The following is a 15,370-nucleotide window of genomic DNA, read 5'->3' as shown; positions in this document are numbered from 1 at the left end:
CCCCATTAATTAATGCTAATTAGTGACCTTTAGAGGTGCAGATAGCCATTTTATTTTACCTTTGGACAGAGCCAGGCTAGCTGTTTTCCCCCATTTCCAGTCTTGCAGTACAGTGCAGCACAGTTTTCCAAGGTGTTATAACCATTATGTCCAAATAGTGCCCTTTCTGTAGTGAGGAAGAGTGTAAGGGTGTGGAAATTGTGTTGGTGGAGGGGCATGCAGCCCACCTGACTCTCATGTGGGGGTCCTGTCATAAATCTTCAATTAGCATTTGCCTTTTAAAATTAAAGAAATAGCTTGACATTTAATGTGTATTTGCTTTCTTGCTGAGAGTTAGATGAGAAGTTTGATACCACTCTCATGTCTGTCCGTTAAATATGAAGCTACAGCCAGGGGCTGGTTAGCTTAGCTTAGCACAAAGACCCGATCGGGATCTGGGGATTCTGATCCAGCTGAAGGAGGTTCGGACACTCTGCCAGCTCTGAACCAGCCAATGGTAGCATCCCCCCGGTTCTATGTCCTTTGCACTGGGTAGGAACTCCCATCCACTGGCACATGATAGCCGGGTTGATTCCGTTATCAGGGATGCCAGGTCTAGCAGGGCTGCAACACACTGCTCTCCAGGTGCCAACACACCACGGACTACAGTACCACCTCAATCGATGCTGATAGTCGGTGATTCTATCATAAGGGATGTGAAGTCAAAGCTGACCTTATCCCTCTGTTGCCCGTTTGCTAAAGTCTCCAAATTAGTTTGTGTCATCCCTAGCCTGTTTACAGAAAACTCCTCTGTTAAGAAGGTTGTTGTCCACGTTGGCATAGATGACACTAGTCAGCAACGATCCAAAAGGATTTTACTGGACTTTGACATTTAAAAGTCAGTGGTAAGAACATCTACATTTCTGGCCCCATCCCAATGCTGGGTCGGGGGGTGGGCGTTTTAGCAGTCTACATTAGTGGCTTCAATGTGGAGGTCAAAACTTTGGTTTTGTTGACAGTTTTATTCTATTCTAGGAGTGCTCTGCATTCTTCAGAAGAGATGGTCCTCACCTGAATTGACTGGGCTCATGTATGTTGTCAGCATACAAATTTCACTTTACCCTGTCTAGCCCACTTGCATGTTTAAAATCAACGACATGTGTGTCCCCTCTCTGGATGCACGTAAAATGGAGCAAATACTTCCACGAGCAGTTCAAAACCGGTTTGTCTCATATGTTCCGAGACTGTGGCAATTATGAAGCGCCACTACAGACAAAAGCACAAATATTTGGAGCAAACATAGCGTAACCAGCACGTTTAGCAGATCAATAGCAGCGAATGAACCGTTGTGACTACACAAGAGGCATTGAGGTACATGGTTGAGCGAAGGTCACCCACTTTGTGGAAGCGCTCAGAGTCCAATACACAATGACTGTAGTTATGAATGTAAAAGGAAGGAAATACTTTCCATTGGCAGTTCAAAACCAGTTTGTCTAATACCATCCAAGACCTTGGTGATTGTGAAGTGCCACTATAGACAGATTTTTGGAGCCAACATACCCACTCAAATCTGAACTAAAGGCACAGAAAATAAAAACGATTTAAGAGCCCAATATGATTGATCCACTTTATATTAGGATGCACATTTTATTTATAAATGTAGCCCTTATTTTACTTGAAATGAGAAAATAATTTATTTACTATTAAAGCACTTATAATTCATAACATCTGCGTATAATAGAATGTTAGTTTCTTTCATGATGTTAGTATAACCTACATAGGCTACTCAATCACATCAACTGTATTAATTTTTCTATGCACTGAAGTAGCCTCTGGAGGCCAAGCAATCGGCCTGGTCTGTACAGACAGGTTTTGAACGGGCACTGCACTAGTATTAATAATTTAATAAAAATTTAAAAGCCCTAGCTGCAGTTTTAACTCAGCACAGACTGTTAAAGACGGCTCTTCTGAATGTAAGATCCCTCTCTAATAAGACATTTATTTTAAATGATTTTATCTCTTCTGCTGATTTATATTTTATGTTTTTAACAGAATCCTGGCTACAATCTTGTGATCATAGCCAGCTTGCTGAACTGTGCCCTCCAGAATATGACAGTTTTAGCCAACCTAGGGATTGCTGTCATGGTGGTGGCCTTGTTACTGTTCATAGCAAGCATTTCAAATGTAACTTAATAGCTTGTAATGATTTTTCTTCCTTTGAAGTGCTCATGTTTAAACTTGGTAGCCCGTACCGGGTCATTTTTGCTGTTTTGTCATGTAGTGAGTGGAGCAGGTGGACCCAAATGCAGGAGACGGCAGGCAGGCAGGATCAGATGCATAATATTTAATGATAAACATGAAATATTGAGACACAGGAACAGGGAACACTAACCATAACCACGACAAAAACGACTCAACAAAAACTGAACTGAGAACAGGACTTAAATACACAGGGTCTGATTACAACTGAACACAGGAGAGTGAAACAAGACACAGGTGAAACACATATGGCAATCAACAAAGGCGGGAAAACACAGGAAGTAAAGGTAACAAGACACAAGGAGAAAACATTTCAAAATAAAACAGGAACTAAAGTAATCAGACAAGGAACAGGTGACACAACACAAGGGCAGACTGGGAGCTGATAAACTGGGGAGGACGCTAGGAGCAGGGTTGGGCTAACAAGGGTGATGCAGAACAGGTGAGAGGAGAAGCACATGAACGCAGGAGGAGTTAAGGAACACACATGGGAATCACAGAGAAAACCAAATCCAAGTGCAACACAGAAAACCCAAGAGAACAAAAACACAAAGAGTCCAAAAACAGAAAGTCCTGGCAGGATGTGACAAATGTATCACTCCCTTAAACCAGCTGGCTCCTTTTTGATGGAGCTCCCTGAATTTTTATCCAGCCGTGTTTTAAATTATGACAGAATTGTCAGATTTTAAAATTCACATTGACAAGTTTTCTAATGTCCTTGCCAGTGATTTTTTTTTTAAATATCACTGAATATTTTAACTTTAAATAACATGTCTCTGACCAAACTCATAATCTTGGCCATACTCTAGACCTGCCTTTTATTTCTAAAATTCTAGAAAAAAAAAAAGTTTTAGAGCAGCTATTTGCTGCTGTGGAAAAAAATTGTACCCTTCAAACATTTCAACCAGGTTTCCATCAGTATTTCCCTTCTAAAAGTCACTAACGACCTTTTAATGAATGCTGGTTCTCGTCATATTTGTCTAATTGGAAGTTTTGTGTCTCTGTTAACAACTTCATGTTGTCATTTTCCCATATCAAGTATGGTGTGCCTTAAGGGTCAATTCTAGGACCAATTTTGTTCTCACTATATATGCTCCCTTTGGGTAGGCATTAGGTATTTCATTGTTATGCAGATGACACACAGTTATACCTCCCTGTTAAGTCCACTGACCTCAGTATGCTGAGTTCTCTACGGGATTGCCTGATTGATATAAAAAACTGGGTGTCGATAAATTTTCTTCAGCTCAATTCTAATAAAACAGAAATCATTATTATTGAGTCCCAGCATATCACAAAACAAACACTGCCATCTACTGGTTACCTGCATCAACATATCAAGCCTGTTGCAAGTAATCTTTGTGTGCTGTTTGATAGCAGTTTATGTTTTGAGCAACATATCACAAAACTTGTCCAATCATGTTTTTATCACCTCAGAAATATTGCAAAAATAAGATTAAATGGTTGTACATGCTGTTATCTCCTCACATCTTGATTATTTCAACAACCTTTTCTCTTGTCTTAATCAAAAAACTTTGAAATGACCACAGACTTCAGCTGCCAGGCTTCTAACCAGAGCTAAGAGGCACAGTCACATCACACTGTTTTAGCTTGTTTACATTGGCTCCCTGCTTGTTTTTAGGATTGATTTTAAGATAATATTGATTACCTTTAAAGCTCTTCAAGACCTGGCTCCAGATCAAATTTTAGAGCTTTTAATCCCTTAAGAGCTTTTGTGTAGTTTGAGATCCCCAGGCAGAGATCTTCTGTCTCTTCAAGAGTCCAAGCTGAGAACTAAAGTGGAGAGAGCCTTTGCCATCAGGGCCCTGACACTCTGCAATGACCTGCCCGAGGAAGTATGGGTGTCTGAGTCAGTGTCTTCTTTCAAGTCTCTTCTTAAAACAATTTTATCAGAGAGTATTTCCTGATTTTACCTGAGCTGCCTGCTTATTTAACTTGATTTTATTTGTTTTTAATTTCATGTTTATTATTTTTAAGTTTGTGTTTTACTTCCTTTGTGTTTATAATGTTTCTATTTTAATGGCTTTTAGTTTGTTTTCATCTGTCTGTCTGTCCACTCTGTTCTAATTGGTCAGCTCTTGGAAGCTGCCCTTCGGGGGACCTCTGCTGCATTCACACCAAATCAGGCTTTGCGGGAAAAACACTGGTCCTCCCATTCATTTGAATGGGGGTTGTGCATTTAGACTGCAGGAGTGGGAACCACAAGGTTTGCCACAATAAAAACGCAGTGGCCCTGCGGCAAGAAGTTGATCCAGGAATGCAACCTGACGTCATGCTGCTCTGGCCAATCATGTAAGCCAATGATCAGACCAGAAGGTGCCCACAGGAAGAACTTTGTTTGCCATTTAGCATCGTAGCATTCTGCTGTTTACCAAGCAACTGTGAAGATGGAAGAGAGACTGATCACCTCCATGATGACCTTTCCAGAGCTGTACAACCCTGCCACGACGAAGTACAAAGACGTTAATCACCGTAAAGCCGCTTGGCATTGTATTATTCTTCAAGTTGGGATTCTGGCATGAATAATGCTAGCAGCATGGGGATCACAGTGGAGACTTCTCTGTGTAACATTATATTTCACTTGTATTCACTCAGTTTGGCCTTGTGCACCACTGTAAAACCCACGGTAATGATAGGCCTCACATTTTGTTTGTTTATTGAAAGTATGCATGCTGGCATCCTGGCAGCATGGCTAGCAAATGCTGACCACAACAACAACGGGGACTTCCCCATGTGCTCCATTTTAGATTTACATACAGTATGTGCTCACTCAACACTTTAAAAGACATCATACTTACATACCACGTGTCCCTATTATTTATTAGCTTTAGAAATTCTGTAGTTTGTCCACCTATGAGGAAAAAGTAAATTGATTTTTAAACTCTGACTTTGTGATTAGGGATGTAAATTTAAGCTAATTTGTCTTGTTTGTGTTTATTGCACATGTAGAGGAGGACGCTAAAAGGAAGTGAAGAAATCTCCGAGACAGATACAGGAAGGATTGCATTGCTGAGAAGGAGAGACGAAGCAGTTCGCACCATAGCCCAACAGGACATGAAAGTTCATGCCACTGCTTCACTTCCTTGAGCCCTATGTCCAGGGTAGACCAACATCTTCTAATATGGGGCATGACACTGTTTTTTTAGATACGGACAGTCTCTAAGCATCTGAGCCGAGCCCCATACTGAGTGATGCTAACATGCCCTCCTGCCACAAAGGCACCAGCACAGCCATCAACCCAGCCATCAGCCTTGTGATGCGCCTGTTGATGCCTCAGGAGAATTTCTGCAGGCTCACACCAGGACCTTGCACACCCAGGACCCTGGTCCTTCACAGCCCCTGCAGAGCTCAAGCCCAGTCACACCTGGTCCTTCATGGCCCCTGCAGAGCCTCTGCCCTGCTACACCAGAGCACTGCAAAGCCTCAGCAACCCCCTGCATGGGAGGAGCCGACCCTCTTGCCCCAAGAGATGACACACACAGCTCTCTGAATTTGAGGCCCAGGTGATGAGCACACTTTGTAGCTGTCCAGACAAGGAGGAGCACTTTGGATTGAGCCTGGCGGCAACACTGAGGTCCCCCCATCAAAGGGACGACTGCTACGGTGCCGCATTGAGCAACTTGTGTATGAAGTCGAGTTTGGGGATGAACTGTGATTCTGGGTACAACATATAAATGCTACAATAGGTATGCACAAGGTGGTGTTTTTTTCTTTCTCTTTTTTAATATTTTGGTGTGCAATGCATTATAAAATTGAGTGCAATATGTTATTAACTTGTATATACTTGAATATATACTGGTGTCACATTTTGTTATCATTTATTCTTACCCTTTGGTCAGTAGGTACTCATAATTTTGATTTAAGAGGATGTTTATACTTTTATTACACTCAGTGACTTCATTAGAAACACCTATTTTTGTTCCTATCAAAACTACTGACCATAGAGTTGTCTGACCTCTATCATCAACATTATATGAGAGTGCGCAGAACATTGTGGGTTAAAGTTGTAGGAGTTCTAAGTGAACGGTCTGGTTTGATAATTGCTCTGACTCCCAGCTTGTGTCTGTTTGAGGAGAGATCCCAAATGCTAAATGTGACAAAATGTGTATTCTCAGTCATTTTCACAGCTTCTGGGATTATTTGAAGACACTGGAAATCTGTTAAAGCTTATACATAAATAAATGGGCAAGTGCAATGGTAGAAATAGCATCATATGAAAGTATGCTGAAAGATAATCAAGTAGACGTGGACTCTGAAGGAACAAGAACTTTGACTATACCTGTCTTAATTAGTAACAGAATCACTAATGGTTATTCAAGCAAAGCTGTTAACTTTTATACACATAAATACCTGTCCACTACATGTACAACAAAACTATGTACTCACATGCACAGTACTTGCACTACATGATATGACCCTTGGAATGCTGCTATTATTACTATAGTTGTTGAATGACTGTGCCTATTATGTCTTTCCAAAATTAACACTTAAGTTCCAAAAAAAGAGAGAAACACCTGTGCAATCTAATGCAATCCAGACATCGTGAGTAAGGTGATAATTCTAAAATTATTTGTCTATATAACACACTCCACTACCTACTATGACCTCAAAAGTTACACCAGGCAGCAAATTATAAAAATCATGCGTTATTATAAGCGTTGGTTGACATGACATGTTCAGTGTCAGGGTGAAACAGATATTGTCATATAGGCCAAAAAAAGACAACATGCACAAACATTCAGAGATCCTCCAAGCTCCTCAGGGTTTCTATTATGTTGCTTGGTGCCTCAAATAACATTGTGCTGCCAAGAGACTGCACCAGCAGGGGAGGAAAAATAATCTGCAAACATGTTGCAGTTGGAGAAAGCCTCTCTCAAGCTGCTGGACAGGCAACAATCCCTCACCAGCTTTGTCATCGCTGATGGAGTTGGGGATGTCCTCCGTCCCACCGCATGAGCAGCCTTAACAACCACCTCTGCTGCCACTGGTTCAACGCCCATCACCCAGCGAAAGATACAGAACTGGCTGGTGAGTATGCCAGAGGCAAACACAAGCCTCCTAGCACGTTACAGCTGGTAGTTGTACAGGCAGTGCTCTCTCGACAGGTTTCGTCCTGGATACGGCCTCATGAGGTTCTGCAGCAAAGGAAAGACCTTGTCTCCCATGAAAACCTGAGGCAGTGGGCCAAGATGTTCTGCACCTGGGAGGTGTTGATCTGTGGTTGTTACTGAGCCTTGCTGTCCTGAGGGCTTGGACAAACACTGAGTTTGACAGTACACCTCCATCGCTGCTCCTGCCATATGCCCATACTGCTCCACAGTCAGCCTGAAATATAGCTGATATTGGGCATGTACCCAGCTTTGACGTCTGTATCTGGCTACGCTGCAAAATAACGATAGCTTTGGTTTGTGTCCATTTGTTTGAGTTTGTGGGTAGGAAATGGAGGGAAAGGCCCAGGTCGGGGTTAAAATTCTTCTCTTTTGTTGTTTAACGGCAGTTGGCAGACAGCTTTTAAGTCCCTCTGGACTGAGGGGGTTAAAGTTTAAAACATGACATTACACAAATGGGCCATGTAGTGACAGGTGATAGGGAACGTGCCGCATTGCCGGATTCGGTGTGAGTGCAGCCTTCTGCCAGCTGCAGAGGCTAAAGTAGTAGGATTTCACTACTTTTCTCGTTCTTTACTTGAAATATCAACTTCTTAAATACATCCATACATGTTTGACACAAATTGTGGTCCGAAAAATTAGAGTTGCAGGGAGCATTTTTATATACCTAAACATCAAGTTTTGGAACATGTTTAGCATAACATCATAACAGTATATAAATAACAGAAAATCACAAAAGCATATGTCCCCTCTAACAAAGTTAGAGCTTTAGTTGCCAAACATTTACCACACCTTGACCATTTTACAGTTTATGCCATAACCACAATTAATAAACCTTAACCATAATATACTTTCCTGCTTAGATATTGTAGAAAGTGAGAATTTTAAATAGGATATGTTTATGATGGTAAGGCAGAAATCACACTGGCAGTTTTTCATTTTTTATTCACATGTTTTGTTACTGAGGGCTATTTGTTGTTGTGTAAGTAAAGAATTACTGATTGATCAAATTTATTTCATTATTTAGAAAATACACATGCATCTAAGGCTTGCCTCTTCCACACATGATTAAAAAAACATCAAGGATAACACAGTAAAGATCATTCACATCGATAGGTACACACTTACAATAACCATCTAAATATTGATTAATTTTTATAATTCATAACACCAAAAGCAATTTAATGGGACATTAACAGTGTGCAACATTTATCAGCATTAGAAAAGGCTCAAGAAGTTCAAAGAAGTCATTTCTATTTATGTACCCATAATGTTGGTCTACTGTATGTGATCCATGCTAGTTATTGGCTAATTGTGGTTTGATACTTTCCTATCAATCAAGAAAGTTTACGCAGCTTTAGTAAGTGCTCTTCTCCTGCATGGATCTGCCTTATAATTACTTGCACAGTGAGTCATTTAAAGGGCTCTGGTTGGAAGAAGCCACGTCATTTGCATCCCCTTGCTTCTACAAAGGAGATGAAGAAGAAGAAAAAAGAGTATGCTTTTGAGATAGTAGAATGAAAGAGTAGACATTACAAATGATACTCTGCTCTTAGAAGTGCATAATTAGGAGCCGCAGAGGCTGAAAGTGTATGTGCAAATGACAAATGAAGCCTTTACAGATCAGCCGGGCCTTGTTTGATGTCACTGTGTGTGAAATCTGAGGTGTTACATGTTCCTCTGAGGGGCAGAGCTGCAGCATGTACATCAGAGTGACACTCTCCCTCGCTCATCACTGTCCCTGCTCTCCCTATTCTCCTCCGCTCTCTCTCCCTAGGCTTGCTGGTTGTCCATGACCATCCATCTGCACCATTGATCAGGGGGTTTCAAGCCATAGCTTTGACAAGCAGGTGTGGCTCCTTTTGAAAGGTGCTTTTTGGTGTAATGTGGTAGATGGGGACAAGGGGCTGAAAGGAGAATATCTATGGACATGTGCATCAGGGAACATTACTGCCACGTTTGCCCTTCCCTGCAGTGCTCTGAGCCCAGACTGTCTGTTGCCTCTCAAGCGTGCTAGTAGTCTGCCAACTGCAGCTAGTAAGGTCACATGTTTTGACCCTCCTGCAAAGACTGATTATAAATGACAGGCTTCCGATGACTGATGCCTTTATGTCACTCTTTTAAAACAGCAGTTCTTTTATCATTGTTTGAATCTAACACTGGGCCATGAATCAATCCTGAAATTTTCAGCTAATATAATATAGCTGAATTTCAATGTGGAATTGATATTCATACATACAGACATTTTGGGGAGCAAGCTTATTCGCTGTCTAGCCAGGAGGTAGATGAGAAGATTGATACTGCTCTCATGTCAGTAAGGTAAATATGAAGCTACAACTAGGAGGTGGTTAGCTTAGCGCAAAGACTGAAATGGGAAAACAACTAGCTTGACTCAGTCCAAAGATACCCACCAGCACCTCTAAAGCTCACTAATTAGTTAATAAAGTTATATCTTGTTTGATTAATCTGTACAAAAAACAAAGTGTAAGAATGACAAATTTTGTTTTATGCGGGATTTTGTGCCAGATGAAGCTAACCATCTGCTGGTGGTAGCTTTACATTTAACATACAGACGTGAGAGTGGTATTGTTGTAACTCTTGACCAGAAAGCGAATAAGCATATTTCCCAAAATTTCAAATTGTTCCTTTAGTTTACCCAAATTAGCACACAAAAAATAGGTAAAGTCAGTAAAATTTCTTTCTAACAAAGAAAAACCCCCATAAAAACTGTTCAAAGTGTGTTCTTATAGAGTAATAAGAATACAGTTTCTGGAAATAGGTTTTTTGTTAAATTTTTAAATGTATTTTTCATTGAAGCGGCCCTTTGTGTGGTTTTTCAACATAACAAAACGAGAGCATACGGTTGGTTCTAGTGATGATAGTTTGAAAATGTCTTGTTTGGTCTCTTCACTTGTTACCATACCATTTCTCTGTGCTGGAATGATTTGTTTTTTTTATATATGGAAAAGGTGGGGGAGTGGTTCAAAGCCCCAGTTTCTGACAGATGGTAGGAACCAGTGCCAGTGTAGGCCTGTGCGAGAGGCTGGGTACAAGGTGGGCCCGAGTGAGAGACAAACCACACACAGCTAATCTGGCACACCATCCAACTTCTTGGCAGCTCTCCGAGGGTAACAATTACCGAAGCAAGGTGCTGTAGAGCCGCCGCTTTGAAAATGAAATGAAATGAGTTTTTCCCACCACAGTTACAATCAGTACTGAAATGCTGATTATGTTTCAAACGCGTGTGTGGTTTCCTTTGTTCCTAATGCACTGAGGAATATAAAGCAGATTCAACTGACAAAGAGGTGCTTTGTGTTGTGGCTCAGTGTTTAACATTTACTTACTCTAAATCTCTACCTCAAACAGTCAACAGTATATTTGGATTAAGACCTGTAGGAAACACAGAGGTGTCCAGTGAAAAACTTGAGCTAAAAATGTCTGTTTGGGAACAGGCAGGGCCGACTGTAATGAGGCACTGAGGGGCCCTGTCAGACTGGAGACAAAAGACCCCACTGGAGTCCTTCACACTCGCAGGGGAGAAGTGCCAATTCTTCTGTCCTCCCCCTCCAGGTTTGATACTCTGAGTGGCTCTGTTCTACTCTTAGCTACTGATCAATATGTCCTGTTTTCCTCTTTTCTGGTCAGCTTGTCACCGAGCCCGTGGGGAAATGTGAAGAAATGGCACAGTTCCATGAAGCAGCTGCGGCCCCCCATCAGCTGCCAGGCACCGCTAGAGAACGTCTGTTTTTTTGTGAACTGATATTGCCCACGAGGAGCGGTGACAGAGGACTTATAAACCAATGAGGGATGCTATAAGGAACCAAGCGTGACTACGGTGTGAAAAACATCTATATCTTCATAAGCATCAGGCTGTGTTCACACCTAACATTGAAATCCATCGTCACTAATGTGATCACAATTTGACACTACCGAATCCAGATGTGATTATACCCAAAAATGTACAGATGATGCTTTGGGATCAGATTTTTAGGCTGTATTTAGCATGTATGTGTCTGCATATGAAGTAGGGCTCATTATTTTTATCTTTTGTTGTGCTTATATGCAGATCTTTAGGTAAGCATCTAATAGTTAGCATCTTAGTGTGCTAGCATGCTAACATTTGCTAATTAGCACACAAAATACAGCTTAAGCTGATGAGAATGTAATTTATGTTGAGGGTATTTAGTCACTAACCAAAGTATTGGACAAATGAAAAGTCTGACCTGATGATAGCACTAAGAGTCAGGAGATTATTATTATTATTAAAACTCCCCCTGAGAGGACATGAATGTCTGCAATAAAATATCACTTGTTAAGACATTTCACTCTGAACCAAAAACGTTACCCTCATGGTGGCGCTAGAGGAAAAGTCAGAGCACCACTAAAGTCGTTAAGATAAATTCTCTGGGCACCACAGATGTGCATAAAATTTCATGGCAACCAATCCAACAGTTGTTAAGATGTTTTAGTTTGGAGTAAAGTGGTGGACCAACTGATTTTGCCATCCCCAGAGCTACGTTGCCAGCTTGGCTAAAAATTCTATGTGTCTGATGTCAAAAACACCTCTTGCAGTACAAACACCCTCTAGTTCAACCATGTATTGAATTTTCAAATTTCTTTGACAGACTTTGGCACGTAATCAGCAGCTCATTTTATCCCCATTTTATTTTCACTTTCGCTAACCAAAAGCTTTTATTTGTGGAGCTATTATTGCCACAAGAGAACCTCATGAATGAAAACAACTGTGAACAAATTTTGCAGCAAGAAGCACAAAATCTAAATAAAAGTGTCCCATATCACATCGAAAGACTGCCTAGTCAACTTTTTTAGTTTGTGTATAGCACAACAAAATGTCCCAGACATATTTGGATACAGTCTATTTTTCTACACCAACCAACAGGGACAAGGTTGTGAGGCTGAGGCAAGGTACCAAACTGCCACTGCTAGCACCGACCATGTGTATACATGTACTTGTTTTAGTTTTCAGTGGTTGCAGCTTCCCAATGAGGACAATAAATCTGATATCAACAGAGAAACATTTTGATGTCAGGTGTGAACTGAAATTGATCTAAACCGAACATCAACTATCAACAGAGCCACAGTCACATAATCATCATTTCTCGACCATGAATCTGTAAAAGGACACTGTTGTTCATCATCTCCCCTGCAAGATATCCATCATATTAATCCACTCGAGTCATTTAATTCAATTATCTTACAGCAAGTGAGAAGCAAAATGTGCCAGAGGTGTGAGATTTCATTTGTTTCTGTATATCATACAGCATGACATTGTTGCTGTCTGATGTGACTGTGAAACAAAGATGTCAGCACTATATGAGACATATTCCTGCAGAATATTTCTGAGCCTGATTGGATCCCAAAGGAGTCGGTTCATCAATTGTTGTCCATGTTTATGAAAAATAATTACCTGTCAAACCTACTTGATTATGCAGAATTTTTTTTTTTTATCATGTTTATTTATGATACTTTTTTCTTCATTTTTAGTGTGTTTGAGTACACCAGATATATAAACGATGTGTATGCATAAAAAATATGCATATGCAATTTCCGACAGATCAACTGGTATTTATAACCACACAGGATGTGTGCATGTCACACATACTCCAGATCTCATGATAACACATGGTTGTCTGGAGCGATAGAAAAATAAGGTGAAAGAGAGAGTTAACCACCGTCTACACAGCAATATGTAACAAGCCCAACAAAGTCACATTTCTGACATTAAATTGGATTAATTACTTTGGTGTGATCCATTTTTACCTCCCTCTATTTACATTGGCAGCATCATTTTATTGCGTTATATCTGTGTTAATGTTCTTTTCATTGAAGGGTTTATAGTGAAGCACTTTGTAAAGTCTGTTACGATATAATTGCTGTACATCATTGATTATATTTGTGAAGTTTATGATGGAGATTGAGAAATCACTGCAGATGATGGTTTACAGGTACATGTGATACTATAAATAACTGCAGCCATGTGTAATGATGATATAACAACATTTCCTTTGGCATTGCTGTAGACCATTGAAACATAATATGTAAAATTGTGCTAGTTTTTTTTTTTTTTTACCATTCTTTTCATTGACAGGTATAAAGAGGAGTGGAACAAGCAAAGGCATTCTCATGCAAACAGGTTATGAAAGGTGTGTTTACATCCATTCATGGCTAACTGCTAGAGTGGAAATCACACTTGTGCACATGCGCCCAGTTTCACAAAGACTGAGATTTATAAACCATAACCATGCGTATGCACAGCTTTATACTGAATCTAATAAAAATAAAATGTGCAAGCTTGTTTCTGTCTTTGTGTGTACACAGACTATTAGTTTAGAACCTGCTTCTGGCTCCAGATTTGGATTTTCCCTCCAAACAGGCCGCCTGTCTGGCTGCTACTTCTCAGAATACCAAACTATTCAAGCATGTCACAAAATATTTGATATGCTTCATGTGATTTGTTTTTGGATAAAAAAAAATTAGCAATAACATGAAATCATGATTTATGTTAAGATATCATGTTTGAAAATTCATGAAAAACACTCATACAAAATACTCATTCAAAATAAATTGAATTACCTTACACGGCTCAAACTGCCTTTCATTTGTTTAAAGAAATACAATTTTAGGTCCAGAAATTTGTCTTTGCTCATCCCATAAACTCGTAAGGTTTGATACATTCTGTGTAGAGTCTTACACTTTCCTGCTAGTCAGCGCAATGCAAAAAACAAACCAAAAAAGCTCACCTGATCCGGTATCCTGGTCAAATGTTTGTGTTATTTTTGCAGCTAAATGTTAAAGTTGAACGGGCCCTTTTTGCCATCTTGCTTTACATAAAGTGATAAAGTGTGAACAGAGGTATATCTGAAAAAAAAAACCAAAAAAGTGTTGATGAGACAGCGTTAAAAATACTCCGGTGCCCTCCCTCAGCTGCAGTCAGATGGATATAAGGAGAGAGGAGTCACAGGAAGAAGACAGAAGACCTGAAATAGCCTCCTGAAATAGCCTGAAGCATCCAGGGAAAGAGACCTGCCTCCGCCTGCTGTTAATTCCCCTCTGTCCTTGAATGTATGTGTGTGTGTATGTGTGTGGTCATGTGAGAATATATAGAAATAGATGTGTATGTTGACGCTCTCCCACAACCTTCTCTACTTCCATTTTTCCCTTCTTCCTCCTCCCTTCTGATTTGATTTAAATAAAAGCCACCCAGTTAAATTAAAGTGTCAGGGTGAAAATCCAAAATGTGTTTAAGTGAAACAGGAATTTTATGAGTAAACATTTCATTCCTGCAATACTCTCACTCATGTTTATTCATTTATGACGAGGCTATGAAGTAATGTTCCGTTTTGGTTGCTTGCACTATTCATTAACTTGTGTATTGCCTGAGGTGTAGCCACTTATAATGGCTGTGGAGCTGTGTTGGCAGCCATGCTATTGACAGAACCATATGGATTTCATTTCATATTCATCACACCAACCCCAGAGAAAAAGATCCACAGGACTGTGTCTTTGTGTGGTTGTGCGACAAAGTGGTATTTGCATGAGAGAAAGTAAGAAAGATAGGAAAACAATGAGAGTGCAAATGTGTTTGTGAGTGTGTGTGCGTGCATGTCTGCGTGTTTAGATCCCCATCCTATCTATTTTGGGGGGAATCGTTTTAACAGCACCATTTCTGGATGCCATCAAACTGCCCAAGGTCTCAAGCGTGAGCTGTTGCCATACATCAAAGTATTGCTGATCGATATTGATCGATCTGTGCAACTTCAGGGAATATCAGTGCCCATCTCTGCCTCACACACCATTCTGTTTATGTAATTAATATGGAAGACGAGACGTAACTCGACCGTAACTTTTTAACCTTGTAGAAACCCCAATAAATCACAAGCAGAGATGAATTGAGCTGGCAGGTATTGTTGTCCTGCTCTGAGCTGTGTGGGAAAAACCCGCAAAGGAGAGAAACAGTATAAAATATGTCCACCAGCACACAGTTT

General features: G+C 40.4%; 1 long non-coding RNA gene across 2 annotated transcripts; it reads left to right on the top strand.

The window, feature by feature from the left end:
* Positions 1-532: 532 nt before the first annotated feature.
* LOC121882665 lies at positions 533-6,716 on the top strand. Of its 2 annotated transcripts, none has more exons than XR_006092141.1 (3): positions 533-2,680; positions 4,332-4,728; positions 5,206-6,715. It is a non-coding gene; the product is annotated as an uncharacterized LOC121882665 (long non-coding RNA). The 2 variants fall into 2 exon arrangements; XR_006092142.1 differs by lacking the exon at positions 533-2,680 and adding an exon at positions 2,757-4,105 and having other exon boundaries at positions 5,206-6,716.
* Positions 6,717-15,370: the final 8,654 nt, after the last annotated feature.

This window comes from Thunnus maccoyii, chromosome 17 (genome assembly GCF_910596095.1).
Source record: "Thunnus maccoyii chromosome 17, fThuMac1.1, whole genome shotgun sequence".
Taxonomy (NCBI): domain Eukaryota; kingdom Metazoa; phylum Chordata; class Actinopteri; order Scombriformes; family Scombridae; genus Thunnus; species Thunnus maccoyii.
The sequence above is the reverse complement of the archived record's forward strand: the minus strand, read 5'-3'. Positions and strand labels throughout refer to the sequence as shown.